At 38.4% G+C, this 20215-nt stretch overlaps 1 pseudogene; it reads right to left on the reverse strand.

Moving 5' to 3' along the window:
- Positions 1-5636: 5636 nt before the first annotated feature.
- LOC113508078 lies at positions 5637-20013 on the reverse strand (annotated as a pseudogene).
- Positions 20014-20215: the final 202 nt, after the last annotated feature.

Consider the following 20215-nt stretch of genomic DNA (forward strand, 5'->3'; position numbering starts at 1 on the left):
ATTAGAAAGCTTTTTATGAAAGCTCAACTCAAGTGTGGTAGTCGTCTTATTATTCCACTAACTTCACTATAGTTTTAATTAAACCCTCTAACTAGTAACAATTAAAAGTTTTTGAATTACTGTAAACGCTTGTAAGTCGGTTTTCTCAACGTAATTAAGACGTCATTTAGTTTTCGTACACAATGTTATAAAAACTCTCTTGTCTCGTTTGTTGAATACAATTAAAAACTTTAAAACAATAACTTGTTTTAACTTTCAAAGCGTTTTATAAAGTGCTGAACAAATTATTTTATTAGGTAAACCATAAAGTTCCCAGTAGTCTTTTTTGTAGTCGAATAAAAGAGTTTTTGTTGTTTTTGCCTTTGTCCCTAAGTTGAACTGTGCTTTTGCTTCAGGTACATTATAAGTTAGGCACAATAAAAAATCCACAAGACTGGCTAACTGAGAATAATAATACAAAGTTTTATAAATATATCTTATATATGTATATCTATATCTTTACAATATATCTTATCGTACAATAAACATTAAGATAGAGAAACATTTAAGGTAGGTTAAACTATTTTTATTTTAACTTAATTGCAAATTAAATAAAATTACAGTGAGACGCAAACTAAGCTTAGCTTAAACTCTAAAAAACTCTGTAACACTAATCTTCATATAACTTGCAATGTGAATATCTAACTGTCAAACAATTGTTATCAACCTAAAATATTATGACTTAAAATTTGTCAATCACCCTGCAGGAAGTTAAAGCTATCACTTTGTCTTTAGCCCAATGAAATATCTCCAAAAACTATTATCTCTAGGAGTACATTTCGTGATTTACGACCCAAGCATAAGTCATGAAATTCTTTGATTCCGGTTTGAAACTAAAATAATATGAACTTCGTCAAATATGCACTCAAAGAGCTCTCAACCACAGAACATTAATTTAACGTTCGAGTCTTGTAATCAGGTGCAATCGACATAAAACTAACGCAACCATAGTATTTCAACTCCAATTAAAACAAACCGGCAACTGTATTAGCAGAGGCTGGGGTGGCGAGTGTCGGATTAAATTTAGATTAGAGCAGGCAAAGGTTCCCTACACAAGGACGCATGAACTCCAATACACTGTGAGAGTGGTATTAGTGAATGCCGTTTGCAACTTAAAGGAAACTGGAAAGTTCCTAACACACACATTTGAATTGTGGATCTATAAATGGGAATATTTTGTTTTGCATCAGCTTGTTTTGTGCGGTTTGAAGTTTCATTAGCTTAGACTTTTATTATAAAAGCAAATGCATTTTTGTTGTTCTGGAAATAAAGTTCGAATATGCTTTTCTTTCTTTATTTTTGTATATGTTTATTTCAAACTTAACTAGGTATGAAGCATTTTTATAAAACTAAAGTTTTTCAGAACATGAATACCTGAATGGTTTACCATCAAACTACAGAATTAAAATTACAAAATATTCGATTCCGAAGTTCAAATTTCTTTATTAAAAAGCGTGATACTCTCAATACGCCGGTAACGAATGCAAATAACTACCGCTACACAGACGCTATTGATGCGACAGATTCAGCTGTCGGTGCGACGCAGCCTCGTTAGCGGCGCCCTTCACCTTTCATTGACAGACGCCGACATAATACTGGATGCATTAACTACAATATATTCAATCCAATTTTATTTAAGCTGTTCAACTTTCTTTGAAATCGTAGTTTCATAGACGCGTAGCGTAGTCGCGTAGCTCGGGTAGTATTCGTAGAATCGTAGCTTTACCGCGCATAGCTACGATTTGTGCCTACGAAATTACGTAGTCGAATAGCTGTCAGCATAAAAGTGACGTGTCTATTTCAAGTCTTGGTAATGTACAAGAACCTTAAGCCTAAGCTGCAACTGTACAAAGTGGGTGGTCACAGGTTAAGCTACGTCATAATGAGTTGCGCCGTGCTTCGGAAGGCACGTTAAATTGTGGATCCCGGCTGTGCTGACTGTTGTATACATCTTTGAGAGTCTTACGGGTAGTTAGAAATTATTACGGGTAGTTAAAAGTATAACAACCAGTCCTACTAAGGGGTATCGTGTTGCCCAGGTAACTGGGTTTAGGATGTCAAGCACTGGCACTTTTCTGCACCTGGTTAGACAGGAATCCAACCCCAACATAGTCGGAAAATGCTAGGATGGTAATTTCAGTTACTCTCACAGTTTCACTACCAAACTGTTCTAACAATCCCACTTGCTTTTAACAGTAAACTCCAAGTTACCAAATGACGTCATCTACATAAACAGTTTACATCTCGCTCCGCTTTACATCCGACATCGAACGATCAATTCAAACGGTTATCATGTTAAACGAGAGCCTCCTAAATTTAACGTTCGTGAAGTGATGAGGCCATTACTCGGATGTAAGAAGTCTTTAATACATCTGTTTATTGTTACACGATAAACGTTATTATTACCCCGTTATTGTAACGTGTTCGGTTTATGAGCGAATTTTACATATTAATCATAGATGTAATGTTTTGTTGGAGTGGCAGTCGTTATCTATGTAGTTTCTTCTTATCTTTATTGGAGGACAAATAAAGGAATTCGTGTATTGTTAGGGAACGTATATTGAACCCAATATTTGAAAAGTATGACCTGATACATAGTACTTAAATATTTGACTCGAATTAAGACTTACAAGCATTGCACTCGTTACTCTTTACAAATATCACATATTATTTCTTCTCTAAATCACGACGCAATAAAGTTTATGTAGAGACTGCTGTCCGATGTAATGAAACCTATGTTGCTAGTTGTTAAAATATTACATAAAAACAGTATTTTTTTTTTAAATCTCTTTATTTAAGGAATCAAAATATGTCAACAACTAGGAAACCACATTACAAAAAAAAATCATAGTTAAAAATTGTCATTCTACTCTATTCACTCGGTTTTCTTGTATGTTTGTTTTTTTTTTCCATGTAGATAACAGAAAATCAGAATTAATGTGATAAATGTTCGTCCAATAGATTGTCAAGCTGCCTAACGATTGCCCTTGATTCATAGCGAACGTAAATCGTTCCGATTGTAATATCACTTCGAAACTTTGATGGATTCCACAATTTTGCCAACCGTTCATCAATCGTATTGATTTCAAACGACTTTTTGTATTCTATGGACGGTTGTAGATATATACAATTTTTACCAATCTTCTTTACCTTTTAAAATATCAGCCTGCTTGAACCAATACTGTCCACTTCTCAGAATTTTGTTTCCATTTATTATGAAGTAATCATCTATACTCTATACTCTATACTAATATATGAAGCTGAAGAGTTTGTTTGATATTTGTTTGTTTGAACTCGCTAATCTCAGGAACTACTGTTTCAAATTGAAAAATATTGTATTGAATAGACCATTTATCGAGGAAGGTTTTAGGCTATATACCATCACGCTGCGACTAACAGGAGCGAAGACACAATGGAAAATGTGGGAAAAACGGAAAATTATTAATCTTCGAGGGCTTCCGTTCAGAAATTCCTAACCACGCGGACGAAGTCGCGCGCGACAGCTATTGTTCTTATAAACACATTTTTTGCTAAGAAGGTTTTCTCTCAATATTTGTACAAGACTCTAGTTAATCAAATTCTAAAGGTTCTAAAATGTGTGAAGCAATAAAACAACATGATACTGTGTATATTTTATATTGAAAATGTTCTCACACAAGCCTGAACAAGACAAAACGGATCTCGAAATAAATATATTGTGCAACAGGCAAAGTAACAAAGTTAACTTTAGATTAAACGTATTCGTGCATAAACGCTTCAACAAATAAACATGATATCAAATTATTGAGGTCAGTAATATAGCATCAAAGATTCCCGAGCGAGACGTTAGATCGCAGAACCGCGGCGTAAAACCTTTGTACCCCGAAGCTGCGTTCTAGCACATCTGCCCACGCGGACTAAGTAGCTTCTGAATTAGTAAAAAAAATTGGGCTGTCATGATTTCTGCCGCATATCTCATTAACTGGTAAAATTACTCAAGCTCTCCATTAGATATTGAAGCCGCGGCAGACTCAAAACTTGGTGGGATAGACTGGACTAACGTCCCGTAGCCCCTGACGGTAACCTGATAAAATGCAGAAAATGGTAACCTCAGCCCAGCAAGGAGCACCACAGACTTATAGTAAAATAATAAGAAAAATAAGAAAAATTTACATCTCGAAGCCACTGGTAAGGCTGACGCACAACTGCGAAGCTAATATACATTGTGCCCTCAACCTAACATAACTTACTTAGTTTTCGAATAACACTACGTGCAGTGTAACTCAAAACTTAAAACAATCTTTAATAAAAGCGAAAAACAATCACGTTCTAAACATTGATCAGATAAGGCACTGGTGTGGCACGCCGCAGCGGTCCCGGCGCGGCGAACATCCAACTAACAACGCGATGGATCAACAAACTCATTCCAATAGAAATACATTCCAAACTTATGTTCGTAGAGCAGGCTTCAACAACAAAACATTATTAATAAACCCTAACTTTACTGATTTTGTCATCGTAACATTAATCTTATAACAAAAAATATATCGATTAACGTTACATAATCTACAAATAATACATAACAGATTATATTCGAGTATTTGAAGTAAATTACCAAGACTAACAAACAAGATATTTGAAAATACAAGACTTGATAACATTTACAATTTAATAACCTTTTAATATATCTGTTTACTTTCAACGATACTATAAACTCAACGATACATTGTTTAATGTAATAAGTACGTAACGGAAGACTGAAATATTGTAACAACTTACAAAATATTAATCTTAAATAGGTAAATGCGTAGCGATTATTTTAAATACACTATAGATAAGAAGAGATATTTAAAATGATGTAAAGTAAGAAGAGGATAAGGCGCGAACACACATTACCGAGCATGCCGAGTTGATTATAATATGGCGGCGGGACAGACGAGCGCGCACTACAGTTGCGCCGGGCGCAACGAGCGTGCGCGGAACATGTGTCGGACCAACCTTAACATAATATATGAATACATGGTCGACGTTGATTTACCAACTCATTTACATTTGTACTCTAATAAAGTTATCCCCATCTACCCAGCTAGTACCTAGCTACAGAACTTTACACGACAATAGGTCAAAGTCACTAGATGTTCGACTATTGAACAATCTTTACATTTATATTCAATCTCCTGCTTCGCGTTAGGTTAAGGTAATTTACAATGACACATTTTATTAAGAGGGTAAAGTTATCATATATTAAATTATGAATAGGTAAAAACTTGTAAAATAAATCGAAACTGTCTACATACACAAAACGTAACGACTAAGATAATAATAATCAATTCCATAATTGTACTCAACACAGCTGCATATGCAAGACATATGATGTACACATCACGTAAAAACGTATTATAAAAAGAAAGCGTCCTCACAACATCGATACACTGAACTGAAGTTCACTGAAGCACTCCGGTACACTCGGGTACAAGTTTAGCGAAAGCCTTTCGGGTTGAGGTGGTGCAGGTTGATTATAGTAGGCTAGAGTAAGCAAGGCCGGTGCGAGAATCGAATACAAGTAGAAAGAACTGCGCCAACCACTCGGTGGGCGAGATTCTTTCTACGTCCTCATGTCAACGGCGCTGCATGAGCCGCTGGCACTGCGCCAACAGGTACTTCTTCTGCTGCTCGTCGTAGAGGAAGATCACCTTGCCGGAGCCCGAGCTGGGGAACATGCCCAGCACCTTGCGCTTGGCCGTGGGGATGTACACGCCCTTGTTGACCGCCCGTCGGACCTCGGGCAGCTCCGACCACAGTACGACCAGACGATCTGCGTCAATGTAAATATTTTGAAACAACACCGTGTATGAAACATAACTAAAAAGTAAGGAATAAAATGAAACTTATAAAAGCATTAAATAAAAACGTATCTGCGTTAGTCTCCAATGGACCATTCATGAAAAGAATATATATCAAAAGGTCCTTTTTTATTGACCTAATAAACAATATTTCGAAAACAAATAAAATAATGTATTTAAACAAATACCATCTTCATCATAAATAATTTAATAGGTTCGTATCATACACTTATATTTGTGATAGAAAACTTGTTTTCAGATCTCGGGCGAAATTCATGAAATATTTACTAGTTGTGAGACGGCACGAGTCGACCTTTTATAAATAAAACATGGCCGGTGCGAGACTTGCGACAAACAATTTTACAAAACGTATTACTAATTATTGCCATGTGGTATTGCTTTATGATATATCTACTCTTTTCTTAACTGCTATTATAAAAATGATTTGGTATTGATGATTTTAACAGCATTTTGGTGCTTCTAATTAAAAAAAATGGATGTCTTTACAACAGGCTAGAAAAATATTCCAATTTTATTTTGAGGTTATTATGCCGACTTACAAAATACCAGAAAACAGTAATACGAAGAAGACGAAGAAGATGAAACCAGTAAAAACTAAATATAAACCAAAAAAAAAACTTGTTGTCGTCAACATATCATATAATACATAGTTGTTCATGTTACCTGCCACCCGCCGAACACGTTATTCTTCTCGATGTAGAGTATCCTCTTGTCCGTGCACATGACCACCTCCTTGCCGGCGATCACCCACACGTGCGCCTCGTACGTATCCGTGCTCACGTACTTGCCCTGTATTAAACATCAACTCTCAATGTCTAGGTCGTAAGGTTCAAACTTCTTTGCTTCCTTAATACAGTTCAGATATAAATGGCTTTATTTTTATGAACATTTTATATTTTATGGTAAGGATTCACCGACACGTGTTTGTATTGTGCAGGATTTACTGACCTTTTTAATGAGTCTTACACAAATAAGGAGCTGGATGCGAGCAGCGGAAGATAAATCTCGTTGGCGTGCAATTGGGAAGGCCTATGTCCAGCAGTGGACAAATATGGGCTGATGATGAATATGAATATGTGTATGTATGTAATAATAGATAAATTCATATAAAAAACGGATGACGTACCTTTTCAAGTTCGAAGAGCATTTTATATCCTTCCGCGTGGAGCCTGGAGTATGGTCGGACACCGCTGTCGGGCGGTAGGTACCGCGCCGGCCGACGCTTAGTTACTTCCTCTGACATATCGGCGGCCCTGTGCGTACACGCATGTTATAGTAATGGTCAAATAGCGATCAGCTCAAAACGTTGATGCAAAACTGGTCCTAAATATAGAGAGGGAGGGACTTTTGTCCTGGTTTGAAAATTTAATAACATATTTTTTTGCAATTTAATATTGATCATAGACGAACAGCTGATAGTATCTTAAAGCTGCCTTGATACTAATACATAAAATGAAAAGCGAAAGTAAATCACAGCCCTGAGAAACCGTGTTTAACCAACCTTTATTGTTGAGTTAATAATGTCATAGGTATATGCTTCAAAGTATAATGAAAACCAGTGAAGTTACAGGTCAGAAAAAAGAGAATAAATTACATAACGTTTAGAAAAAATTAAGAAACCTTAATTTAATTTTACAAACAAACCAAAAATACCAGGAAGCTATACTTACTGCCATATTAATATATAAATAAATTGCTTTAAGGTTAGTAACTACACTAAAACTACAAAGACATTTAGTTAACACTCAATTTACTGCTAAGGATGTCATGCTATTAGCAATGCGTCACACGGATGAAGACAAGCTGTGGACCCGAAAACAAACTATATACGTCTATAAAAAGACTAATTATACACCGTGATTTTTTAGTCGTCTTACAAAAGCAGCCCAGTTCATGTATCCAATGACTAGAACACGTTCATGATAAAAAAATGCATGCGCGGTCCGAGCCTTGAAACAATGATGAGGGGCGCGGGCGGCGGCCAATTTTATCATTTTTAAGAGTATATTTCAGATTTCTCTTGTTTAATTTTCTTCGTACTTATTATCTTAGTTGATGATAAAAAAATAATAATCGCGCCTGGGGTATTTTACGTCGGATGCATGAACTGGGTTGCTTTTGTAAGACGACTAAAAAATCACCGTGTATACACCATAACATAAGATATAGACACATTTTTCTAAATAATGATATCGAAACAACGATAACCTTCAATTACATGAATACGAAAGTACAACTAACATTTTTTTTGTTGGCTTAACTGATTAAAAACTGAGCACGGAGTATTGTGATGCTGACCGCACATTAAAACGCATTACCTTACATTACGTACCGCTTTACCCCCCATAGGAAGTTATTACTTGTCAAAAGTACGATTAGTTTTACACCATTTTAAACCATTTTACAGCTTACACCAAATGTATTCACAACTGCACCTACTGAAATATACGTAACTACGATCAATCGTCTATGAGAAGTCCGGTAACCTGGGCACCTCTTAACAGAAGTGAGTAATCCGTTGGTGAAGTCAACGACCCCGCCGACGGGCCTGACGACGAGCCCGACGGCGCCGCGGCCGAGCCCTTGACGAACCCGCCGGCGCCGCCCTCGTGCGCGCCCTGGATGGGCCGCGTCAGCACGCCGCGCACGCCGTCCACCACGCCCTACCGCCACACGCGCTCACACAACACCACGACAACCACGTGCCCGAGCCTATCTACCCTTGACGAAGTCCACTACGCCTCATGTCCACTCAAGATGCTAACTCACCGTCATGGTCATGATCCCCTCGGACGCGCATTGATTTTTTTTTTAAATTGTGGGTAACCTAAACCCAGTGGCGTGCAGTCCATAGAGACAAAAAGACACTGCCTACCCTGAGAAATTCAAATATTATAGGTACATAATTACTATCCATAAAATAAACAATATTCGTAAAACACGTATCAGCGCCATCTATCTATTACACGTTGTAACATAATCTATCAAGGGAGGATTATCAATATTTCAAAATTAGTACACTTTTTTGCCCGAAGTGCGCCGCCGCTGGCACCGTTTTCCCATTGGAAAGACACTTCAACTCGATGTCTCAGTGACGTAGGTACTTTAAGCATGTGTGCGTGTGACAGACTCGTAGTCATGACAATGTGTCTATGTCTGTTTTCCTATACGTATTTGTCACACAATGTCAAAATAGTCTGCGTTTTGTTAGTGTGTGTGATAAAAGAGACACTGCCTTTCCACGACAAAGACAGCGGATGACATGAGCGGTTATCTGTGGTTATGTTTTGACCAGTGATTATCGTAAAGTGAGCCGCAATATTTTTCGATGCATTTGTTTTCATTTGTCATAATTCGTTTTCTGGGTCGTTGGTTTTTAAATTATTTGATGTAAGTCGAAAAAGAGTGAAAATTGATTAATAATTGTGAACTTTCAAACGGCGTGTGCTCATAACACAAAAAAGTGCGATTTTAAAACTATTTTTCTGTGATAAAAACAAGTGTTTGAAATAGATAAAACTACGCAAGACATCTCATAAATTAAGAAAGGTGAGTCAATCGTTCAAAACAATACGTAGAAACAGAATGATTTAAATCTAACGAGTTGCTCGTAGATACAGAGAAATCGCTTGTTCTGTTTCCCTATCCATTTATTTTAAACTATACTTAGATTATTTCACTTATCTAAACTTATTTACAAAAAAATACAGAAATATATCTATTTAGTACCTTTTAACACGATTTATGGTAAGATTCTCGCTTGGTACCTACTTTGTTCAACGAAAAGGTTATTTTCGTGTTTACGTACGTGGTTACAATATTACGATAGGTATGTTGTCAATAGAAAAAAGTTTAAAGAAATGTAAACGTTATTGACTACCTGCGATTCAATGATAAATGATGTGACGAAAAGATAGCTGTAAAAGTTTAATATTCAAATACGTTGGCTAGGTACACTAGGTATGTAACTACAAAGTTTACCGCACAACATTTTAAATCCGGCTGGCCTTCTGTCCGTCTGTCTTTCGGCTGTAGGCATGAACGTTGATAGTTATTTAGAGAGTAAACAGTTTCATAGATCACCGAGAAATCGAGGTTAAGCATCATTTGTTACGGTCGTGAATTTGATGGGTAACCTTTTTTTACATTTTGTACCAACTGAGAGTCGTGAATCAGAATCGCACTTGGCCGTTTCTTTTTGCCTACCCTGACTAAAATCTCTGTGCACGCCACTGCCTAAACCTATTAGTTAACGCTATCATAATTGAAAATGGACAAAACATGGCTATTCGACGAAACCTTACGTAATAGTCAACATTAAAAGCAGCTCCCAAAACCTTTCATGCAAGCAGCACACAAGCAAAACAAATGTTAGTAACAGAGACATGTACACAAAAAGCATTAGAGCAGGCACAGAACAGAACACAGTGACAAGGTAGAGTCACCTTTTGACGGCATCGAGTGATCCTGAGGCGAAGTCCACGACCCCCAGCGGTGGGCCTGGCCACGAGGCCCACGGCCCCACGCCCGAGCCCCTTAAAGAAGCCCTCGACGCCCTCGGAGCGCGCGCCCTCTATCGGCTTCGTGAACACGCCCGTCACGCCGTCCACCACGCCCTGACATACAACTCATACATACCAACACATATGCACACTCCCATCACTTCAATCTGCTCAATAAAATTGACTTACATAACTGAATAAATAATGAAAAGACAAAAGTTTGTATAACCAATTGCAGGGCTTTTTACTTTAACCATTATCATTGAATGACAAATAACACAAACCCATCATAAAACTATAATTAAATGGGTTGGCTTCTCAATTGGTTTTAAATAGTGACACGACCATAAAAAAAAGCGGCCGTTTACATGACGTAATTTTGCTCACTATATTCTTTAAGATTCTAGGTGACTTGGTTGCTGAAACGCTGTGTGTTTTATGACATTAAATTATACAGTGTTAAAAAATATGCTTACAATAACAATTAATAGTAGTACATACCATGACGAGTCCTTTTCCACTTCTCGCAAGACCTTCTTGCAAGTTTGCTGGAGGTTTGTTAATGTTATCGCGACGACGTCTTTGGTAATCCTGTATTACACAAATAACATACATATAAATATTAACAAAAGAAGGAAACATAAATTTCTAACGATTTAATTCCATTGAACCAAAATCCATGAATTAATAATCAATTATTGTTTATGGATATCTTCTTCGGAAGAAAATATTGTGAGAGATATTAATCGTAAATAAATAAAAAAAAATTCTAGAATTTAAATTGGTGTACGTCCAGGCTGCTGGAGCAAATTACTAATTAATTACACCTAGGTGTAGCTACGGGGACAGACTATATTTTAGCTCAATGCTTTCCCAACATAATTGTTTGCCAGCACAGCTACGGCGATGATCTGCACAGGATGACTGGCAGAGCTGGATGCGCGTAGCCAAAGATAAATTCGATGGCGTGCAATTGGGGAGGTCTATGTCCAGCAGTGAACGAATATAGGCCGATGATGATGACAGCTACAGCTATAAAAAACTGACCTTGTCTAGCGAGAGCGCGGCCAGCCCGTGTCCCATGGCGCCCGTGATGCGCGACACGGCGCCGGCCGCGCCGCCCACCGTGTGGCCCACCAGCGAGCGCACGCCCAGGAACAGGCCCTCCGCGAAACTCGCCCGGACCTTGGATGGCGCCCTAGGGGTTAACTTAGTATTAGTAGAACATAAATGTACATGACGTACACGATTCGTAAGGTGGGACCTCTTGAAGCATGACTATAGGAGAAACGGAAAAGAGATGGCGTTCTATACCGAGTAGCACAACGTCTCGCCTGGATGACTGTTGGTTACTTAAAGAGCTCGTGAATCTTTTTTTTTAAAGGCAACTTCGGCAGTAACTAATTTAATTCTTGGGTCGCGAGAGATTTCACAAAAATTCAAGTAACATGCACAAAGGCATCCTCAATCAGGACAAGCATAGATCACACGAACGTCATAGGTTTCTATTAAATTGGCTAGACAGTTTAGTAAAATCGACTAAGTACCTTAATAAGGATTAAAAATCTGATTATAAAAAGCAATAGAACACGAAATTAAAAGCTACAACACCACAAAACTGACCTGGAACGGCTCATAGAACAAGTCTTCCACGCCCTTCTTGAGCCCGACGACCAGTCCATAAGGGTTGCCTATGACATCCAACCCCAGTACCAGCACGTACAGCTGTTTGATCGCCTGCCCCGTGTAGTGACTCTGCACTTGACTGATCATCTCCTTCTGAGATAAGAACTCGTAGTTTCTTTCGTAGTATGATAATCTAAGGAGAAAAAAGACATGCCTTTACTCTTCAGGCCCAATGCTAGACTACATTTAATACGAAAATCAACCTTACATCTCTGTATTAAAAGCTATTTCATATTAAAACTTACTTGAACACAACGTCGTTCATGTCAGTCAGTGTAACACCAATACTCTGAAGTATGGTACCAACAAATGTCGGCAGTTGAGTAGCACCACCAAGAGAGAACGAAACGTGAGCCTAAAACACAAAATTTTAAAGTTCAAATTTCTACAACATAAATGTAAACAGAATTTGAAAGAGAAGTTACCTTGAGTGGCGATAAATGCAAATTGTCGTAGAAATTCTTGAGATCAGAGGCGACTCCTCTAGCAGCTAATGCCTCTAAAGGCTCTCCAGCGTTTTCTAGATCAAGTTGGAACGCGTCGCGCTAAAAATAATATATGTAATTACACAATCTGGTCTAAGTTATACTCATAATCAACCTTAAACATACTATGCATAAGGTGTATATTTCACAATATGACAGTTACCGCTTCCTCCTCATTTAGAGTCCGTTGCGGGAACATTCCCATGAGTGCATTGATGAGACCCATGTCGACCTTGACGTGGAACTCCTGGATGAGCACCTTGTAATATTTGTACTGGCGGACCTTGCTGTGTTCCATTATACGCTCCACTATCGATACTTCGATGAATGGTTTCATGCCTGAATAAATTAAAAAAGGGTTTACTTATTAGGAGTGTTTTTGTCAGATTTTTTTGTTACATTATTGTGTTTGTGTATTTTTGAACTCCCATATTCTACGATATCATGTTTGAGCTGCACCAACGACCAACAGGAACCTTAGCAAGAGAAAAAAACGAAAATCCTGACGTGTCTCAGTCGATAACTGTAAAAGTGTGAAGCGGTGTGCGGCTGTAGACATTAAGGAATCATTGTTCATAGCGTAAAAGTGGCGCGGGGCGTACCGCAGGGGTCGTCGTTGGCGATGGAGCGCGGCGGCGGCACGGGCGCCAGCACGACGGGGAAGGTGGGCAGCGGCAGCTGCTGGTCCACCTGCAGGCGGTGCAGGCGCGCGTGCAGGCGGCGCGAGTGCGGCGTCAGGCCCAGCGCCGCCCACAGCCCCGGCTGCAGCGTGCGCCGCAGCAGCCGCGCGCCCGGACGCAGCACGCGCATCTCCTCGAAGTCCACCTGCACACGCACACTCACTCTACTGGTGTTCATTCCTCCGAGACGCTAACCATTACGTCTAGATTTTAAGGGAAAATCATACACGGTATTGTTTACTACGTAATGAGCACGGCAAACATATAAAATGCATTTAAAAACTTTATTGTGCAAATGGCAAATGCCCGAATATCTCAATAAAAAAAACAAGTATAGATTAAGACTACGGGGTCGCAAACCCCGCCGCATCTATACTAATATATAAAGCTGAAGAGTTTGTTTGTTTGTTTGAATGCGCTAATCTCAGGAACCACTAGCCCAAATTGAAAAATTATTTTTGTGTTGAATAGACCATTCATCGAGGAAGGCTTTAGACTATAAACCATCACGCTGCGACTAATAGGAGCTAAGATACAATGGAAAATGTGAAAAAACCGGGCAGGTATACCTAAATTATAACTTATATCTTCTACCCACGTAGACGAAGTCGCGGGCAACAGCTAGTGCCATGATAAGAGTCGGGCACTCCCACGGCACTCCCGATAAATACGCGTGAGTAAACTGTCGTATCATGTACTTGATATTAAAATTATATAAATACCTCAAGTTTCTCATCGATTAGGACTATAGGTGAGATTGGCTCTTCGCTGACCATCTTCTCAGCTAAATATTTCTGGTAGGCTTCTTCGAACTGGACTAGTTTCTGTCCATCGATCTTCTTGTAACGTCGCGCTCCTATCTTACACTGCTCCCAGATAATGCCAGAGCTGTAACAAATTCATTATTATATTCCGTACCTACGTTTACCTATTCTATTCCCGTTGAAGATTCTGATATGACGTTTTATGTAACAAAACATTTAGCTCCAATGAAAGACTGAACAGGAAACTCCAAAATGCCCAAACTCACAACACTTAAGCAAAAATCTTAAGATCGTACTACTTACTTAGATATACTGATATACGCAATCTCAAGCAGTTCGGGATCATGACGAGGGACAGTCCGATCCCCTGCATGGAGAGTATAAACTCTGTATCGACGGCCTCCGCCTCGCCTATAGTGTGAGCGCCGCTGGCTAGGATGGGGTCATCCGTGAACAGGATCACACGCTGCAGACCGTCCAGGAAAGACACCCACGATATTTTGGCGTGCTCGTTTAGTCTGTGAATTGTAAAATATTTCAAGACAATTGTATTTAGCTTAGTTTTATACTAACTAAAAGACAATCATTACTTAGATAAAAAAAGATCACGGATGTCTGTACGACTTCAAAGCGAAAATTAAGTCAGACGCATGGAAATCATATAAGGTATGCATAGTTAAGGGGAAGTGGGTAATGGTTCCCGTCTATCAGGCGGGCATTTTTACCTACGAAGGAGGAAACTAACAGATGGGTTTTTCCGAAGAAAATAAAAGTGACAAGGTAGCATGCATTAGCTTGTGTTTATTATTCCCCTTTCGTTTGAATGGTTTAGCATCTAATTCTTAAGATATTAATACTAATTAGAATCAAAAAGTCAACATCATGCAGAAAATAAAGTACTAAAGGAATGTTTCATCCATTTTCTAGTCCCCTCAAACTAGTACACTATTAACTTACTGGAACTCTCCGATGCCGTCTTTCCTCAGGTCGTTTTCGACTTCCCTTTTCTTGTACCCTTCGAATATGATGACGCGGGGCCCGGCGGGGTTGTCCCATGTGTACAGCATACTGTTCATGGACGGTATAAGCCTGGGAAAAGTATACAAATTATCATTTTTGATCCGCAAACAAGCGAGTTCAAAACTTAATTACGGCCAAAAACATGATTTTTTTTAAGTAACTATAGTCCGGTTTGAAACTAGTCGGGCACTCCCGATAAATACGCGTGTTTTGCCCTATAAGTAAACATACATAAATATAATCATATATATATTTTTTTTGTTTCATAATATTTTCGTGTCCAATTCCCGTTACACATATGTACGTTGAGCTAATATCACCCAAAAAAATTTTGTCATAATTTTTGTCATAATTTCACCAAAATTCTTTGTATTGCTAGTTAAAAGTTGGTGTTGTTCTCACTTGACATTGACGTTCTCCTTCTCGTAGACGGTGACGTCGTAGGCGTGAAGTTGACGAGCAGCGCGGGCGCGTGGCCGTCGCGTACTGGCGCACCGTGATGTACGTGCCGCCCTCGCTCAGCTGGACCTCCACGTGCAGCCCGCCCGTACTGCGGGCCACGTACAGAACGAGGTGGAGCAACGCACGAGAAAGGGAAACTCATTATTTTGGACATTTATATTGGATAGGGAATGCGGAATTCAGCGAATTTAAATATTGCCTGCTCGTAAAAGTGATGACATATTCTAGTTAAAGAATAAATTATTGCATTTCATTTTATTATTTAACATTGATGGTTTACAACACTAAGATGGCAAGCATATTTCGCACATTTTAGAGGTATAACAATAAAATAAGGACAATTTCCCACGAAGTGTTTAGTAAAAAAAAATGTTGGAGCACGATGTACTGATTTGATATACGAATTGTGTCAACTGACCTCGTTATCAAGTTTCAGGCAGACTGAATGTTGTTCAGTATATAGGAAGGGCGCCGCATACACGGGCGAACAGAACACACGTAGCAACAGCAACTTCTCTTCCCGCTCGATCACAGGCCACAGGGGTGCGCTCGAGTTTTGTAGCACCTACATACAAAACACGCAGAATTTAAACTAAAATATAAAATGTATAATTGTGATTAATGAATATGTCGAAATGCAAAAAATAAATTAATTGAATCTTTACATAAATCTGGTGTCCTTTTCGTCGTAGGTATGAGAGTGAATGAACAAAGTCAGATTAACAACTCTGATTATTTTTCAGTGACCTATTCACGCAGTATATTAGTGTTCAACAATATAAGTACATTATTTTGTTGTACAGCTTGGATGCGAGCTTATCCCATTTTGTTATGTTTATATATCTTCTTAATCTGATAGTATAAATAAACTTTTGTTGCTCAGTCTCAGAAGTAGGTAGCGAAGTAGTAACGTCAGATGGAAATGTAATAATAATACTCAATTGCAAAGCTGTATATTACCGTTTGCCAAGGATCACCAGATCTGTGCAATTCCTGGTACTGTATATCGAAGGGCGCCTCGTTTATGATCAGGAAGAACGGCTGGAATATCACCATCTTTGTCAAGCTGTTGAACATCAGCTGATTTGTTACTGCCACCTACAACAAAATAGACATGACTATATAATATTGTCGTTAATACTTTCAGCGTATTCTTGTACGAGACGAACTTAGTAGAGAAAACACATTAGATTTAATATGGATTAAAGAGAAAATGATTACCAGCAAAACATCTTAAGTAAAATCGGTTATAATGTGTTACCTGGTAGGTCCTGCCCTCATGTTTGCATATCACGACGCCGGAACTGCCCGGCACGTCCAGAGAGAACTTGTCCGACCACTCGCCGAACTCCACGCGAATCGCCGCCTTCTTCTTACCAAAGAAGTTCTTAGCTCTGAACGAGAACAATATCGGCTCCTTGTAATCCTTAGGATGGAATATCACATGCCAGTCTCATCAACGTTCTGAAAAATAAAATATTATCCTAAAGATTCATACAGATGTGTTGTTGTGCAATTAGTTGCGTGTGCTTTGTAAATTTAAGTTTTGCTCTCATTGCTGTCCCGACCAACAAAGCTTGCTTACCGCAACCACGAAGCTAAATAAAAATAATTTAATAAGTAAAAAAATTGGGTGACAATGAAACTCGTATTAAATATTCATGCGATACAATCATGCAAAGTAACCACAGCCACGTCTACTGGGTACGCTATAGATACTTACATGACATGATACACGCTACTATAAGGCTAAATAAAAATAAAATACAGTAGGGTCATGGTCTTCCACTGTTTAAAGCCACAATGTGTGCATTTCGTCAACAACATTAGAAAGTTACATACGGAACCCAAGTTGACAGCGTCGAGCTTCGACCTGTATTAAATATTTGCGACATTATACTGTAACCCAACCACACAACACGGGACATAGACTGTTACCATAACCTCATCGGGTGCGCAGTGGAATAGCAACATAATATAATTAATTATCTCATAAAATTATGTGCAAAAATTATGTTTGCACTTACCGGCAAACATGAAGTATGGCGTCTAATAAATTTACTGCAACGGGAATGTTTAATCTGTAATTTATATAAAACAGGTAACCCGATACAAAAATTGTGCAATTAATAGTTATTCTTATAAGTATCAACATCGAGACGGTTCTTAAAACTTGGATTAGGCTATGACCCCACTGAGAAACGCATGCTATACAACAATACAAGGCAATGATCATAAAATATTGAAACCAAAAAATCCTAAAACTATACGCTTTGAGATGTAGCTGGTTAGACTTAGGAAGCGTTAACTGACCGAAACGAGGATTAAATAAATGAAAAGAAAACAACTAGGGTATATTCACAGTTGATCATCTCAAAGATACCTTGTTGGGAGTGCTGGAGTCTTTTTCTGGTTTCTTTGATTTCTGTAACCACGGAATGTATTTATGGCCAATCTGATTTATATTACTAATCCAAGTACGAATGAGCGACATTACTGATAATGCTACGATTAATTTATGACTGGACAAGACACACACGGTTAGTATATACTATAATAGATAACTACTTACTTCAGGTATATATTTAATGTCTCATAGAATACAGGAAATATACAGATTAGTTGGTATCTACTGCGGAGCTTTCAAATGTAATTTTTACGTGAAAGATCTGGCTTTATAGTCAAGATATTACCTACATGAATTTCAAATATATAGCACCTTATACAGTCATTATTTAGACAACATGAATAAAAAAATAACTTCTTTAACGTGTTCTGTCAATTTTCTCGAAACAAACTTTACAACGAATCAAAAGAATTTGATAAAATTACCATGTTTAGGCAACCTTTAAGAGCCGAAAAAAGTATTACAAATCCAAAATATGTTCAAAACCAGAGCATTTCAAACCCAAATAAATTTAGTAAATCCTAAAAAAGTTAATAAATATATCAAAAATGCAGCCAATACAAGTCGATCCGTAAACACAGAACACATTAAGATAAAATTCGTGAAAGAAAATCGTGTATTTTCGACTCACCCTGTAGCATAAAGTGAATCCAGTCTTGTTGAGCATCCAGAACGGACAATAGAGTGACAGGACCTGAGTCCCCTCCATGTCCACGCTATGCATACCGAGGTCTAAGGTCATAACTGCAGGACTGTCGTGCGACTCGAAGGACCATACAGAAAGCTCTGTTTCCGAGTCCGGCAAGTTCTTTGTGCAAACCCAACATTTGTCTAGGTAGTTTTGAATCTGAAATTTTGAATGTGTTATGGTCATTTCTTCCTGAATACTACTTCGGAAACAAAAATTTAATTTGCTTGCCATCACTCTCATCAATGGAACGTGACTCTTAAGTTAGTAATTTCCATTATTTTTGTTTTTATATTATTCTATGCTAAAACCAAGCTCGGTAGTAATTGTTTCGTTAAATATCTTGTTACATCTGCTACAACGAAAACAATGATTAACTGCATTTATAAACATCATCCCTTACCATAATAACTATAGATGCTTTATTCGGTGCTAAATGCGACAGATGGAACATCTCTCCGGGCTTGAACACCTGTGTCCTTTGCAAGCCCAGCTGTGAGACCACGATATCCACTGGCAGACAGTTCTGCAGCTTGACTGCCGGCTTTAGCACTATGTCGTAGCAGGATGACGCGAATGTATGGCGGTTCGAATGCTCGTAGAATACTTGCTCCATGGTACCGACGGCCTATAATGGTGAAAATGTTAATATACATTTCTATGATTTGCATCTAAAAAAAACGATCACGCATTGAATAAATTTAACCCTTTTGTGGGCGTTTTAGAAACATTGAAATCACCTGCACAGAGAAAAAAGGAATAAAAGAGAAAATAAGCGTTCGTGCGTTCGAACCCGCGGCACGTTACACACAAGGCGTTTAGTCCAGGTACCTCCTATTTAATGGATTAAATAATTGTCAGTGCTTAAGGATTAATTGAAAAGGGATTCGTCTTACCTTAATGTAGAACTTTTCGCCACTGTTTTTGTTTTTAGAGTCACATTGAAGTAGTTTAGTTATTCTTGGTTCTTGTTGAAGTTCACGCCATACGTACGGCGACACCGATACAGTGAAGCCTGTAACAAATTACGGAGAAAATTACGTCATAAAAGGTATTCTTTTTACTGAGAAATAAAATATATCACGTTGAAACGAATTGATTGATTGCTTAAAGCATTGCCTAATTAGCCAAAAAAAAAATGCAAAGCATTTCGATGGGAAATTTATAGCTTTTCCAATAATCAATAATAACATTCTTCTGTTTTTTTCGGTCAATAGATTTACACAGAGCGGTATACAGCACTTAGTTCTCTATACCTTCGACGGAGAAGAATATCTCAGCAGTGGGCGTGTGTACAGCCTGCAGCGGCAGTCGCAGTACGTCGTTAGGCTTGACGTCGCCCAGCAGACGCACCTCGTTGCCGCTCAGCGTCATGTAGTACACCGCCACCGGGTGAGACAGCGCGTTCGTCACCTGGTACACGATTAACACGTTATGTTACTGTTCTCTTGAATGATTGGCAGAGATGTCTAATTTTGAAAATTAAAGCGACAAAGAACGTTTTGAGACACAATGGTCGAAATAATAAGTGCCCAATATTAACTGCCCCAATTCAAACGGAATACAAATCTACAATACAATTCCACCAAAGGTTGTCTGGAAGAGATTTTTTTTTCCCGATAAAACCGCCTTTTGTAGT

Source organism: Trichoplusia ni, unplaced genomic scaffold, assembly GCF_003590095.1.
Source record: "Trichoplusia ni isolate ovarian cell line Hi5 unplaced genomic scaffold, tn1 tig00003755, whole genome shotgun sequence".
In the NCBI taxonomy this organism is placed as follows: domain Eukaryota; kingdom Metazoa; phylum Arthropoda; class Insecta; order Lepidoptera; family Noctuidae; genus Trichoplusia; species Trichoplusia ni.